Source organism: Staurois parvus, unplaced genomic scaffold, assembly GCF_062004578.1.
Source record: "Staurois parvus isolate SC_StPar_1 unplaced genomic scaffold, SC_StPar_1.0 ptg000096l, whole genome shotgun sequence".
Classification (NCBI taxonomy): domain Eukaryota; kingdom Metazoa; phylum Chordata; class Amphibia; order Anura; family Ranidae; genus Staurois; species Staurois parvus.
In genome coordinates, this window is record NW_028317892.1 from 14,895,440 (window position 1) to 14,911,355 (window position 15,916).

The following is a 15,916-nucleotide window of genomic DNA, read 5'->3' on the forward strand; positions in this document are numbered from 1 at the left end:
CATTTAATGTCCTTTCTCTTTGACTTTTTAGGGTTTAAAGACCTGCTGCATCCATTTTTCACATTTTTAAGCCTGTTTAGACACCTTTTGGGCCACTCGGAGAATTTGGCAAAAATTTGAAAATTTCGAGGAGCACACCCCTCAAAACGGACCCCCCATTTTTATTGCATTTTTATACTCGTTGGAACTTCTTTTTCCAAAGGGTTACCAGAGGGGTGAAAATGAGTTGATTTGAGCTTTAAACAGCCAATAAATTGGCTGGGAAACTGGCATTTTCCAAAACCGGAAGTGGCATTTAATGTCCTTTCTCTTTGACTTTTTAGGGTTTAAAGACCTGCTTCATCCATTTTTCACATTTTTAAGCCTGTTTAGACACCTTTTGGGCCACTCGGAGAATTTGGCAAAAATTTGAAAATTTCGAGGAGCACACCCCCTCAAAACGGACCCCCCATTTTTATTGCATTTTTATACTCGTTGGAACTTCTTTTTACCAAGGGGTTACCAGAGGGGTGAAAATGAGTTGATTTGAGCTTTAAACAGCCAATAAATTGGCTGGGAAACTGGCATTTTCCAAAACCGGAAGTGGCATTTAATGTCCTTTCTCTTTGACTTTTTAGGGTTTAAAGACCTGCTGCATCCACTTTTCACATTTTTAAGCCTGTTTAGACACCTTTTGGGCCACTCGGAGAATTTGGCAAAAATTTGAAAATTTCGAGGAGCACACCCCTCAAAACGGACCCCCCATTTTTATTGCATTTTTATACTCGTTGGAACTTCTTTTTTCCAAGGGGTTACCAGAGGGGTGAAAATGAGTTGATTTGAGCTTTAAACAGCCAATAAATTGGCTGGGAAACTGGCATTTTCCAAAACCGGAATTGGCATTTAATGTCCTTTCTCTTTGACTTTTTAGGGTTTAAAGACCTGCTTCATCCATTTTTCACATTTTTAAGCCTGTTTAGACACCTTTTGGGCCACTCGGAGAATTTGGCAAAAATTTGAAAATTTCGAGGAGCACACCCCTCAAAACGGACCCCCCATTTTTATTGCATTTTTATACTCATTGGAACTTCTTTTTACCAAGGGGTTACCAGAGGGGTGAAAAATGAGTTGATTTGAGCTTTAAACAGCCAAAAAAATTGGCTGGGAAACTGGCATTTTCCAAAACCGGAAGTGGCATTTAATGTCCTTTCTCCTTGACTTTTTAGGGTTTAAAGACCTGCTGCATCCATTTTTCACATTTTTAAGCCTGTTTAGACACCTTTTGGGCCACTCGGAGAATTTGGCAAAAATTTGAAAATTTCGAGGAGCACACCCCTCAAAACGGACCCCCCATTTTTATTGCATTTTTATACTCGTTGGAACTTCTTTTTACCAAGGGGTTACCAGAGGGGTGAAAATGAGTTGATTTGAGCTTTAAACAGCCAATAAATTGGCTGGGAAACTGGCATTTTCCAAAACCGGAAGTGGCATTTAATGTCCTTTCTCTTTGACTTTTTAGGGTTTAAAGACCTGCTGCATCCACTTTTCACATTTTTAAGCCTGTTTAGACACCTTTTGGGCCACTCGGAGAATTTGGCAAAAATTTGAAAATTTCGAGGAGCACACCCCTCAAAACGGACCCCCCATTTTTATTGCATTTTTATACTCGTTGGAACTTCTTTTTTCCAAGGGGTTACCAGAGGGGTGAAAATGAGTTGATTTGAGCTTTAAACAGCCAATAAATTGGCTGGGAAACTGGCATTTTCCAAAACCGGAATTGGCATTTAATGTCCTTTCTCCTTGACTTTTTAGGGTTTAAAGACCTGCTGCATCCATTTTTCACATTTTTAAGCCTGTTTAGACACCTTTTGGGCCACTCGGAGAATTTGGCAAAAATTTGAAAATTTCGAGGAGCACACCCCTCAAAACGGACCCCCCATTTTTATTGCATTTTTATACTCGTTGGAACTTCTTTTTTCCAAAGGGTTACCAGAGGGGTGAAAATGAGTTGATTTGAGCTTTAAACAGCCAATAAATTGGCTGGGAAACTGGCATTTTCCAAAACCGGAAGTGGCATTTAATGTCCTTTCTCTTTGACTTTTTAGGGTTTAAAGACCTGCTTCATCCATTTTTCACATTTTTAAGCCTGTTTAGACACCTTTTGGGCCACTCGGAGAATTTGGCAAAAATTTGAAAATTTCGAGGAGCACACCCCTCAAAACGGACCCCCCATTTTTATTGCATTTTTATACTCGTTGGAACTTCTTTTTACCAAGGGGTTACCAGAGGGGTGAAAAATGAGTTGATTTGAGCTTTAAACAGCCAATAAATTGGCTGGGAAACTGGCATTTTCCAAAACCGGAAGTGGCATTTAATGTCCTTTCTCTTTGACTTTTTAGGGTTTAAAGACCTGCTGCATCCATTTTTCACATTTTTAAGCCTGTTTAGACACCTTTTGGGCCACTCGGAGAATTTGGCAAAAATTTGAAAATTTCGAGGAGCACACCCCTCAAAACGGACCCCCCATTTTTATTGCATTTTTATACTCGTTGGAACTTCTTTTTTCCAAGGGGTTACCAGAGGGGTGAAAATGAGTTGATTTGAGCTTTAAACAGCCAATAAATTGGCTGGGAAACTGGCATTTTCCAAAACCGGAAGTGGCATTTAATGTCCTTTCTCTTTGACTTTTTAGGGTTTAAAGACCTGCTTCATCCATTTTTCACTTTTTTAAGCCTGTTTAGACACCTTTTGGGCCACTCGGAGAATTTGGCAAAAATTTGAAAATTTCGAGGAGCACACCCCCTGAAAACGGACCCCCCATTTTTATTGCATTTTTATACTCGTTGGAACTTCTTTTTACCAAGGGGTTACCAGAGGGGTGAAAATGAGTTGATTTGAGCTTTAAACAGCCAATAAATTGGCTGGGAAACTGGCATTTTCCAAAACCGGAAGTGGCATTTAATGTCCTTTCTCTTTGACTTTTTAGGGTTTAAAGACCTGCTGCATCCACTTTTCACATTTTTAAGCCTGTTTAGACACCTTTTGGGCCACTCGGAGAATTTGGCAAAAATTTGAAAATTTCGAGGAGCACACCCCTCAAAACGGACCCCCCATTTTTATTGCATTTTTATACTCGTTGGAACTTCTTTTTTCCAAGGGGTTACCAGAGGGGTGAAAATGAGTTGATTTGAGCTTTAAACAGCCAATAAATTGGCTGGGAAACTGGCATTTTCCAAAACCGGAAGTGGCATTTAATGTCCTTTCTCTTTGACTTTTTAGGGTTTAAAGACCTGCTTCATCCATTTTTCACATTTTTAAGCCTGTTTAGACACCTTTTGGGCCACTCGGAGAATTTGGCAAAAATTTGAAAATTTCGAGGAGCACACCCCTCAAAACGGACCCCCCATTTTTATTGCATTTTTATACTCGTTGGAACTTCTTTTTTCCAAAGGGTTACCAGAGGGGTGAAAATGAGTTGATTTGAGCTTTAAACAGCCAATAAATTGGCTGGGAAACTGGCATTTTCCAAAACCGGAAGTGGCATTTAATGTCCTTTCTCTTTGACTTTTTAGGGTTTAAAGACCTGCTTCATCCATTTTTCACTTTTTTAAGCCTGTTTAGACACCTTTTGGGCCACTCGGAGAATTTGGCAAAAATTTGAAAATTTCGAGGAGCACACCCCCTGAAAACGGACCCCCCATTTTTATTGCATTTTTATACTCGTTGGAACTTCTTTTTACCAAGGGGTTACCAGAGGGGTGAAAATGAGTTGATTTGAGCTTTAAACAGCCAATAAATTGGCTGGGAAACTGGCATTTTCCAAAACCGGAAGTGGCATTTAATGTCCTTTCTCTTTGACTTTTTAGGGTTTAAAGACCTGCTGCATCCACTTTTCACATTTTTAAGCCTGTTTAGACACCTTTTGGGCCACTCGGAGAATTTGGCAAAAATTTGAAAATTTCGAGGAGCACACCCCTCAAAACGGACCCCCCATTTTTATTTCATTTTTATACTCGTTGGAACTTCTTTTTTCCAAGGGGTTACCAGAGGGGTGAAAATGAGTTGATTTGAGCTTTAAACAGCCAATAAATTGGCTGGGAAACTGGCATTTTCCAAAACCGGAATTGGCATTTAATGTCCTTTCTCTTTGACTTTTTAGGGTTTAAAGACCTGCTTCATCCATTTTTCACATTTTTAAGCCTGTTTAGACACCTTTTGGGCCACTCGGAGAATTTGGCAAAAATTTGAAAATTTCGAGGAGCACACCCCTCAAAACGGACCCTCCATTTTTATTGCATTTTTATACTCGTTGGAACTTCTTTTTACCAAGGGGTTACCAGAGGGGTGAAAAATGAGTTGATTTGAGCTTTAAACAGCCAAAAAAATTGGCTGGGAAACTGGCATTTTCCAAAACCGGAAGTGGCATTTAATGTCCTTTCTCCTTGACTTTTTAGGGTTTAAAGACCTGCTGCATCCATTTTTCACATTTTTAAGCCTGTTTAGACACCTTTTGGGCCACTCGGAGAATTTGGCAAAAATTTGAAAATTTCGAGGAGCACACCCCTCAAAACGGACCCCCCATTTTTATTGCATTTTTATACTCGTTGGAACTTCTTTTTTCCAAGGGGTTACCAGAGGGGTGAAAATGAGTTGATTTGAGCTTTAAACAGCCAATAAATTGGCTGGGAAACTGGCATTTTCCAAAACCGGAAGTGGCATTTAATGTCCTTTCTCTTTGACTTTTTAGGGTTTAAAGACCTGCTTCATCCATTTTTCACTTTTTTAAGCCTGTTTAGACACCTTTTGGGCCACTCGGAGAATTTGGCAAAAATTTGAAAATTTCGAGGAGCACACCCCCTGAAAACGGACCCCCCATTTTTATTGCATTTTTATACTCGTTGGAACTTCTTTTTACCAAGGGGTTACCAGAGGGGTGAAAATGAGTTGATTTGAGCTTTAAACAGCCAATAAATTGGCTGGGAAACTGGCATTTTCCAAAACCGGAAGTGGCATTTAATGTCCTTTCTCTTTGACTTTTTAGGGTTTAAAGACCTGCTGCATCCACTTTTCACATTTTTAAGCCTGTTTAGACACCTTTTGGGCCACTCGGAGAATTTGGCAAAAATTTGAAAATTTCGAGGAGCACACCCCTCAAAACGGACCCCCCATTTTTATTGCATTTTTATACTCGTTGGAACTTCTTTTTTCCAAGGGGTTACCAGAGGGGTGAAAATGAGTTGATTTGAGCTTTAAACAGCCAATAAATTGGCTGGGAAACTGGCATTTTCCAAAACCGGAAGTGGCATTTAATGTCCTTTCTCTTTGACTTTTTAGGGTTTAAAGACCTGCTTCATCCATTTTTCACATTTTTAAGCCTGTTTAGACACCTTTTGGGCCACTCGGAGAATTTGGCAAAAATTTGAAAATTTCGAGGAGCACACCCCTCAAAACGGACCCCCCATTTTTATTGCAATTTTATACTCGTTGGAACTTCTTTTTACCAAGGGGTTACCAGAGGGGTGAAAAATGAGTTGATTTGAGCTTTAAACAGCCAAAAAAATTGGCTGGGAAACTGGCATTTTCCAAAACCGGAAGTGGCATTTAATGTCCTTTCTCCTTGACTTTTTAGGGTTTAAAGACCTGCTGCATCCATTTTTCACATTTTTAAGCCTGTTTAGACACCTTTTGGGCCACTCGGAGAATTTGGCAAAAATTTGAAAATTTCGAGGAGCACACCCCTCAAAACGGACCCCCCATTTTTATTGCATTTTTATACTCGTTGGAACTACTTTTTTCCAAGGGGTTACCAGAGGGGTGAAAATGAGTTGATTTGAGCTTTAAACAGCCAATAAATTGGCTGTGAAACTGGCATTTTCCAAAACCGGAAGTGGCATTTAATGTCCTTTCTCTTTGACTTTTTAGGGTTTAAAGACCTGCTGCATCCATTTTTCACATTTTTAAGCCTGTTTAGACACCTTTTGGGCCACTCGGAGAATTTGGCAAAAATTTGAAAATTTCGAGGAGCACACCCCTCAAAACGGACCCCCCATTTTTATTGCATTTTTATACTCGTTGGAACTTCTTTTTTCCAAGGGGTTACCAGAGGGGTGAAAATGAGTTGATTTGAGCTTTAAACAGCCAATAAATTGGCTGGGAAACTGGCATTTTCCAAAACCGGAAGTGGCATTTAATGTCCTTTCTCTTTGACTTTTTAGGGTTTAAAGACCTGCTTCATCCATTTTTCACATTTTTAAGCCTGTTTAGACACCTTTTGGGCCACTCGGAGAATTTGGCAAAAATTTGAAAATTTCGAGGAGCACACCCCCTCAAAACGGACCCCCCATTTTTATTGCATTTTTATACTCGTTGGAACTTCTTTTTACCAAGGGGTTACCAGAGGGGTGAAAATGAGTTGATTTGAGCTTTAAACAGCCAATAAATTGGCTGGGAAACTGGCATTTTCCAAAACCGGAAGTGGCATTTAATGTCCTTTCTCTTTGACTTTTTAGGGTTTAAAGACCTGCTGCATCCACTTTTCACATTTTTAAGCCTGTTTAGACACCTTTTGGGCCACTCGGAGAATTTGGCAAAAATTTGAAAATTTCGAGGAGCACACCCCTCAAAACGGACCCCCCATTTTTATTGCATTTTTATACTCGTTGGAACTTCTTTTTACCAAGGGGTTACCAGAGGGGTGAAAATGAGTTGATTTGAGCTTTAAACAGCCAATAAATTGGCTGGGAAACTGGCATTTTCCAAAACCGGAAGTGGCATTTAATGTCCTTTCTCTTTGACTTTTTAGGGTTTAAAGACCTGCTGCATCCACTTTTCACATTTTTAAGCCTGTTTAGACACCTTTTGGGCCACTCGGAGAATTTGGCAAAAATTTGAAAATTTCGAGGAGCACACCCCTCAAAACGGACCCCCCATTTTTATTGCATTTTTATACTCGTTGGAACTTCTTTTTTCCAAGGGGTTACCAGAGGGGTGAAAATGAGTTGATTTGAGCTTTAAACAGCCAATAAATTGGCTGGGAAACTGGCATTTTCCAAAACCGGAATTGGCATTTAATGTCCTTTCTCTTTGACTTTTTAGGGTTTAAAGACCTGCTTCATCCATTTTTCACATTTTTAAGCCTGTTTAGACACCTTTTGGGCCACTCGGAGAATTTGGCAAAAATTTGAAAATTTCGAGGAGCACACCCCTCAAAACGGACCCCCCATTTTTATTGCATTTTTATACTCATTGGAACTTCTTTTTACCAAGGGGTTACCAGAGGGGTGAAAAATGAGTTGATTTGAGCTTTAAACAGCCAAAAAAATTGGCTGGGAAACTGGCATTTTCCAAAACCGGAAGTGGCATTTAATGTCCTTTCTCCTTGACTTTTTAGGGTTTAAAGACCTGCTGCATCCATTTTTCACATTTTTAAGCCTGTTTAGACACCTTTTGGGCCACTCGGAGAATTTGGCAAAAATTTGAAAATTTCGAGGAGCACACCCCTCAAAACGGACCCCCCATTTTTATTGCATTTTTATACTCGTTGGAACTTCTTTTTTCCAAGGGGTTACCAGAGGGGTGAAAATGAGTTGATTTGAGCTTTAAACAGCCAATAAATTGGCTGGGAAACTGGCATTTTCCAAAACCGGAAGTGGCATTTAATGTCCTTTCTCTTTGACTTTTTAGGGTTTAAAGACCTGCTGCATCCATTTTTCACATTTTTAAGCCTGTTTAGACACCTTTTGGGCCACTCGGAGAATTTGGCAAAAATTTGAAAATTTCGAGGAGCACACCCCTCAAAACGGACCCCCCATTTTTATTGCATTTTTATACTCGTTGGAACTTCTTTTTTCCAAAGGGTTACCAGAGGGGTGAAAATGAGTTGATTTGAGCTTTAAACAGCCAATAAATTGGCTGGGAAACTGGCATTTTCCAAAACCGGAAGTGGCATTTAATGTCCTTTCTCTTTGACTTTTTAAACAGCCAAAAAAATTGGCTGGGAAACTGGCATTTTCCAAAACCGGAAGTGGCATTTAATGTCCTTTCTCCTTGACTTTTTAGGGTTTAAAGACCTGCTGCATCCATTTTTCACATTTTTAAGCCTGTTTAGACACCTTTTGGGCCACTCGGAGAATTTGGCAAAAATTTGAAAATTTCGAGGAGCACACCCCTCAAAACGGACCCCCCATTTTTATTGCATTTTTATACTCGTTGGAACTTCTTTTTTCCAAGGGGTTACCAGAGGGGTGAAAATGAGTTGATTTGAGCTTTAAACAGCCAATAAATTGGCTGGGAAACTGGCATTTTCCAAAACCGGAAGTGGCATTTAATGTCCTTTCTCTTTGACTTTTTAGGGTTTAAAGACCTGCTGCATCCATTTTTCACATTTTTAAGCCTGTTTAGACACCTTTTGGGCCACTCGGAGAATTTGGCAAAAATTTGAAAATTTCGAGGAGCACACCCCTCAAAACGGACCCCCCATTTTTATTGCATTTTTATACTCGTTGGAACTTCTTTTTACCAAGGGGTTACCAGAGGGGTGAAAATGAGTTGATTTGAGCTTTAAACAGCCAATAAATTGGCTGGGAAACTGGCATTTTCCAAAACCGGAAGTGGCATTTAATGTCCTTTCTCTTTGACTTTTTAGGGTTTAAAGACCTGCTGCATCCACTTTTCACATTTTTAAGCCTGTTTAGACACCTTTTGGGCCACTCGGAGAATTTGGCAAAAATTTGAAAATTTCGAGGAGCACACCCCTCAAAACGGACCCCCCATTTTTATTGCATTTTTATACTCGTTGGAACTTCTTTTTTCCAAGGGGTTACCAGAGGGGTGAAAATGAGTTGATTTGAGCTTTAAACAGCCAATAAATTGGCTGGGAAACTGGCATTTTCCAAAACCGGAATTGGCATTTAATGTCCTTTCTCTTTGACTTTTTAGGGTTTAAAGACCTGCTTCATCCATTTTTCACATTTTTAAGCCTGTTTAGACACCTTTTGGGCCACTCGGAGAATTTGGCAAAAATTTGAAAATTTCGAGGAGCACACCCCTCAAAACGGACCCCCCATTTTTATTGCATTTTTATACTCATTGGAACTTCTTTTTACCAAGGGGTTACCAGAGGGGTGAAAAATGAGTTGATTTGAGCTTTAAACAGCCAAAAAAATTGGCTGGGAAACTGGCATTTTCCAAAACCGGAAGTGGCATTTAATGTCCTTTCTCCTTGACTTTTTAGGGTTTAAAGACCTGCTGCATCCATTTTTCACATTTTTAAGCCTGTTTAGACACCTTTTGGGCCACTCGGAGAATTTGGCAAAAATTTGAAAATTTCGAGGAGCACACCCCTCAAAACGGACCCCCCATTTTTATTGCATTTTTATACTCGTTGGAACTTCTTTTTACCAAGGGGTTACCAGAGGGGTGAAAATGAGTTGATTTGAGCTTTAAACAGCCAATAAATTGGCTGGGAAACTGGCATTTTCCAAAACCGGAAGTGGCATTTAATGTCCTTTCTCTTTGACTTTTTAGGGTTTAAAGACCTGCTGCATCCACTTTTCACATTTTTAAGCCTGTTTAGACACCTTTTGGGCCACTCGGAGAATTTGGCAAAAATTTGAAAATTTCGAGGAGCACACCCCTCAAAACGGACCCCCCATTTTTATTGCATTTTTATACTCGTTGGAACTTCTTTTTTCCAAGGGGTTACCAGAGGGGTGAAAATGAGTTGATTTGAGCTTTAAACAGCCAATAAATTGGCTGGGAAACTGGCATTTTCCAAAACCGGAATTGGCATTTAATGTCCTTTCTCCTTGACTTTTTAGGGTTTAAAGACCTGCTGCATCCATTTTTCACATTTTTAAGCCTGTTTAGACACCTTTTGGGCCACTCGGAGAATTTGGCAAAAATTTGAAAATTTCGAGGAGCACACCCCTCAAAACGGACCCCCCATTTTTATTGCATTTTTATACTCGTTGGAACTTCTTTTTTCCAAAGGGTTACCAGAGGGGTGAAAATGAGTTGATTTGAGCTTTAAACAGCCAATAAATTGGCTGGGAAACTGGCATTTTCCAAAACCGGAAGTGGCATTTAATGTCCTTTCTCTTTGACTTTTTAGGGTTTAAAGACCTGCTTCATCCATTTTTCACATTTTTAAGCCTGTTTAGACACCTTTTGGGCCACTCGGAGAATTTGGCAAAAATTTGAAAATTTCGAGGAGCACACCCCTCAAAACGGACCCCCCATTTTTATTGCATTTTTATACTCGTTGGAACTTCTTTTTACCAAGGGGTTACCAGAGGGGTGAAAAATGAGTTGATTTGAGCTTTAAACAGCCAATAAATTGGCTGGGAAACTGGCATTTTCCAAAACCGGAAGTGGCATTTAATGTCCTTTCTCTTTGACTTTTTAGGGTTTAAAGACCTGCTGCATCCATTTTTCACATTTTTAAGCCTGTTTAGACACCTTTTGGGCCACTCGGAGAATTTGGCAAAAATTTGAAAATTTCGAGGAGCACACCCCTCAAAACGGACCCCCCATTTTTATTGCATTTTTATACTCGTTGGAACTTCTTTTTTCCAAGGAGTTACCAGAGGGGTGAAAATGAGTTGATTTGAGCTTTAAACAGCCAATAAATTGGCTGGGAAACTGGCATTTTCCAAAACCGGAAGTGGCATTTAATGTCCTTTCTCTTTGACTTTTTAGGGTTTAAAGACCTGCTTCATCCATTTTTCACTTTTTTAAGCCTGTTTAGACACCTTTTGGGCCACTCGGAGAATTTGGCAAAAATTTGAAAATTTCGAGGAGCACACCCCCTGAAAACGGACCCCCCATTTTTATTGCATTTTTATACTCGTTGGAACTTCTTTTTACCAAGGGGTTACCAGAGGGGTGAAAATGAGTTGATTTGAGCTTTAAACAGCCAATAAATTGGCTGGGAAACTGGCATTTTCCAAAACCGGAAGTGGCATTTAATGTCCTTTCTCTTTGACTTTTTAGGGTTTAAAGACCTGCTGCATCCACTTTTCACATTTTTAAGCCTGTTTAGACACCTTTTGGGCCACTCGGAGAATTTGGCAAAAATTTGAAAATTTCGAGGAGCACACCCCTCAAAACGGACCCCCCATTTTTATTGCATTTTTATACTCGTTGGAACTTCTTTTTTCCAAGGGGTTACCAGAGGGGTGAAAATGAGTTGATTTGAGCTTTAAACAGCCAATAAATTGGCTGGGAAACTGGCATTTTCCAAAACCGGAAGTGGCATTTAATGTCCTTTCTCTTTGACTTTTTAGGGTTTAAAGACCTGCTTCATCCATTTTTCACATTTTTAAGCCTGTTTAGACACCTTTTGGGCCACTCGGAGAATTTGGCAAAAATTTGAAAATTTCGAGGAGCACACCCCTCAAAACGGACCCCCCATTTTTATTGCATTTTTATACTCGTTGGAACTTCTTTTTTCCAAAGGGTTACCAGAGGGGTGAAAATGAGTTGATTTGAGCTTTAAACAGCCAATAAATTGGCTGGGAAACTGGCATTTTCCAAAACCGGAAGTGGCATTTAATGTCCTTTCTCTTTGACTTTTTAGGGTTTAAAGACCTGCTTCATCCATTTTTCACTTTTTTAAGCCTGTTTAGACACCTTTTGGGCCACTCGGAGAATTTGGCAAAAATTTGAAAATTTCGAGGAGCACACCCCCTGAAAACGGACCCCCCATTTTTATTGCATTTTTATACTCGTTGGAACTTCTTTTTACCAAGGGGTTACCAGAGGGGTGAAAATGAGTTGATTTGAGCTTTAAACAGCCAATAAATTGGCTGGGAAACTGGCATTTTCCAAAACCGGAAGTGGCATTTAATGTCCTTTCTCTTTGACTTTTTAGGGTTTAAAGACCTGCTGCATCCACTTTTCACATTTTTAAGCCTGTTTAGACACCTTTTGGGCCACTCGGAGAATTTGGCAAAAATTTGAAAATTTCGAGGAGCACACCCCTCAAAACGGACCCCCCATTTTTATTTCATTTTTATACTCGTTGGAACTTCTTTTTTCCAAGGGGTTACCAGAGGGGTGAAAATGAGTTGATTTGAGCTTTAAACAGCCAATAAATTGGCTGGGAAACTGGCATTTTCCAAAACCGGAATTGGCATTTAATGTCCTTTCTCTTTGACTTTTTAGGGTTTAAAGACCTGCTTCATCCATTTTTCACATTTTTAAGCCTGTTTAGACACCTTTTGGGCCACTCGGAGAATTTGGCAAAAATTTGAAAATTTCGAGGAGCACACCCCTCAAAACGGACCCTCCATTTTTATTGCATTTTTATACTCGTTGGAACTTCTTTTTACCAAGGGGTTACCAGAGGGGTGAAAAATGAGTTGATTTGAGCTTTAAACAGCCAAAAAAATTGGCTGGGAAACTGGCATTTTCCAAAACCGGAAGTGGCATTTAATGTCCTTTCTCCTTGACTTTTTAGGGTTTAAAGACCTGCTGCATCCATTTTTCACATTTTTAAGCCTGTTTAGACACCTTTTGGGCCACTCGGAGAATTTGGCAAAAATTTGAAAATTTCGAGGAGCACACCCCTCAAAACGGACCCCCCATTTTTATTGCATTTTTATACTCGTTGGAACTTCTTTTTTCCAAGGGGTTACCAGAGGGGTGAAAATGAGTTGATTTGAGCTTTAAACAGCCAATAAATTGGCTGGGAAACTGGCATTTTCCAAAACCGGAAGTGGCATTTAATGTCCTTTCTCTTTGACTTTTTAGGGTTTAAAGACCTGCTTCATCCATTTTTCACTTTTTTAAGCCTGTTTAGACACCTTTTGGGCCACTCGGAGAATTTGGCAAAAATTTGAAAATTTCGAGGAGCACACCCCCTGAAAACGGACCCCCCATTTTTATTGCATTTTTATACTCGTTGGAACTTCTTTTTACCAAGGGGTTACCAGAGGGGTGAAAATGAGTTGATTTGAGCTTTAAACAGCCAATAAATTGGCTGGGAAACTGGCATTTTCCAAAACCGGAAGTGGCATTTAATGTCCTTTCTCTTTGACTTTTTAGGGTTTAAAGACCTGCTGCATCCACTTTTCACATTTTTAAGCCTGTTTAGACACCTTTTGGGCCACTCGGAGAATTTGGCAAAAATTTGAAAATTTCGAGGAGCACACCCCTCAAAACGGACCCCCCATTTTTATTGCATTTTTATACTCGTTGGAACTTCTTTTTTCCAAGGGGTTACCAGAGGGGTGAAAATGAGTTGATTTGAGCTTTAAACAGCCAATAAATTGGCTGGGAAACTGGCATTTTCCAAAACCGGAAGTGGCATTTAATGTCCTTTCTCTTTGACTTTTTAGGGTTTAAAGACCTGCTTCATCCATTTTTCACATTTTTAAGCCTGTTTAGACACCTTTTGGGCCACTCGGAGAATTTGGCAAAAATTTGAAAATTTCGAGGAGCACACCCCTCAAAACGGACCCCCCATTTTTATTGCAATTTTATACTCGTTGGAACTTCTTTTTACCAAGGGGTTACCAGAGGGGTGAAAAATGAGTTGATTTGAGCTTTAAACAGCCAAAAAAATTGGCTGGGAAACTGGCATTTTCCAAAACCGGAAGTGGCATTTAATGTCCTTTCTCCTTGACTTTTTAGGGTTTAAAGACCTGCTGCATCCATTTTTCACATTTTTAAGCCTGTTTAGACACCTTTTGGGCCACTCGGAGAATTTGGCAAAAATTTGAAAATTTCGAGGAGCACACCCCTCAAAACGGACCCCCCATTTTTATTGCATTTTTATACTCGTTGGAACTACTTTTTTCCAAGGGGTTACCAGAGGGGTGAAAATGAGTTGATTTGAGCTTTAAACAGCCAATAAATTGGCTGTGAAACTGGCATTTTCCAAAACCGGAAGTGGCATTTAATGTCCTTTCTCTTTGACTTTTTAGGGTTTAAAGACCTGCTGCATCCATTTTTCACATTTTTAAGCCTGTTTAGACACCTTTTGGGCCACTCGGAGAATTTGGCAAAAATTTGAAAATTTCGAGGAGCACACCCCTCAAAACGGACCCCCCATTTTTATTGCATTTTTATACTCGTTGGAACTTCTTTTTTCCAAGGGGTTACCAGAGGGGTGAAAATGAGTTGATTTGAGCTTTAAACAGCCAATAAATTGGCTGGGAAACTGGCATTTTCCAAAACCGGAAGTGGCATTTAATGTCCTTTCTCTTTGACTTTTTAGGGTTTAAAGACCTGCTTCATCCATTTTTCACATTTTTAAGCCTGTTTAGACACCTTTTGGGCCACTCGGAGAATTTGGCAAAAATTTGAAAATTTCGAGGAGCACACCCCCTCAAAACGGACCCCCCATTTTTATTGCATTTTTATACTCGTTGGAACTTCTTTTTACCAAGGGGTTACCAGAGGGGTGAAAATGAGTTGATTTGAGCTTTAAACAGCCAATAAATTGGCTGGGAAACTGGCATTTTCCAAAACCGGAAGTGGCATTTAATGTCCTTTCTCTTTGACTTTTTAGGGTTTAAAGACCTGCTGCATCCACTTTTCACATTTTTAAGCCTGTTTAGACACCTTTTGGGCCACTCGGAGAATTTGGCAAAAATTTGAAAATTTCGAGGAGCACACCCCTCAAAACGGACCCCCCATTTTTATTGCATTTTTATACTCGTTGGAACTTCTTTTTTCCAAGGGGTTACCAGAGGGGTGAAAATGAGTTGATTTGAGCTTTAAACAGCCAATAAATTGGCTGGGAAACTGGCATTTTCCAAAACCGGAATTGGCATTTAATGTCCTTTCTCCTTGACTTTTTAGGGTTTAAAGACCTGCTTCATCCATTTTTCACATTTTTAAGCCTGTTTAGACACCTTTTGGGCCACTCGGAGAATTTGGCAAAAATTTGAAAATTTCGAGGAGCACACCCCTCAAAACGGACCCCCCATTTTTATTGCATTTTTATACTCATTGGAACTTCTTTTTACCAAGGGGTTACCAGAGGGGTGAAAAATGAGTTGATTTGAGCTTTAAACAGCCAAAAAAATTGGCTGGGAAACTGGCATTTTCCAAAACCGGAAGTGGCATTTAATGTCCTTTCTCTTTGACTTTTTAGGGTTTAAAGACCTGCTGCATCCATTTTTCACATTTTTAAGCCTGTTTAGACACCTTTTGGGCCACTCGGAGAATTTGGCAAAAATTTGAAAATTTCGAGGAGCACACCCCTCAAAACGGACCCCCCATTTTTATTGCATTTTTATACTCGTTGGAACTTCTTTTTTCCAAGGGGTTACCAGAGGGGTGAAAATGAGTTGATTTGAGCTTTAAACAGCCAATAAATTGGCTGGGAAACTGGCATTTTCCAAAACCGGAAGTGGCATTTAATGTCCTTTCTCTTTGACTTTTTAGGGTTTAAAGACCTGCTGCATCCATTTTTCACATTTTTAAGCCTGTTTAGACACCTTTTGGGCCACTCGGAGAATTTGGCAAAAATTTGAAAATTTCGAGGAGCACACCCCTCAAAACGGACCCCCCATTTTTATTGCATTTTTATACTCGTTGGAACTTCTTTTTTCCAAAGGGTTACCAGAGGGGTGAAAATGAGTTGATTTGAGCTTTAAACAGCCAATAAATTGGCTGGGAAACTGGCATTTTCCAAAACCGGAAGTGGCATTTAATGTCCTTTCTCTTTGACTTTTTAGGGTTTAAAGACCTGCTTCATCCATTTTTCACATTTTTAAGCCTGTTTAGACACCTTTTGGGCCACTCGGAGAATTTGGCAAAAATTTGAAAATTTCGAGGAGCACACCCCTCAAAACGGACCCCCCATTTTTATTGCATTTTTATACTCATTGGAACTTCTTTTTACCAAGGGGTTACCAGAGGGGTGAAAAATGAGTTGATTTGAGCTTTAAACAGCCAAAAAAATTGGCTGGGAAACTGGCATTTT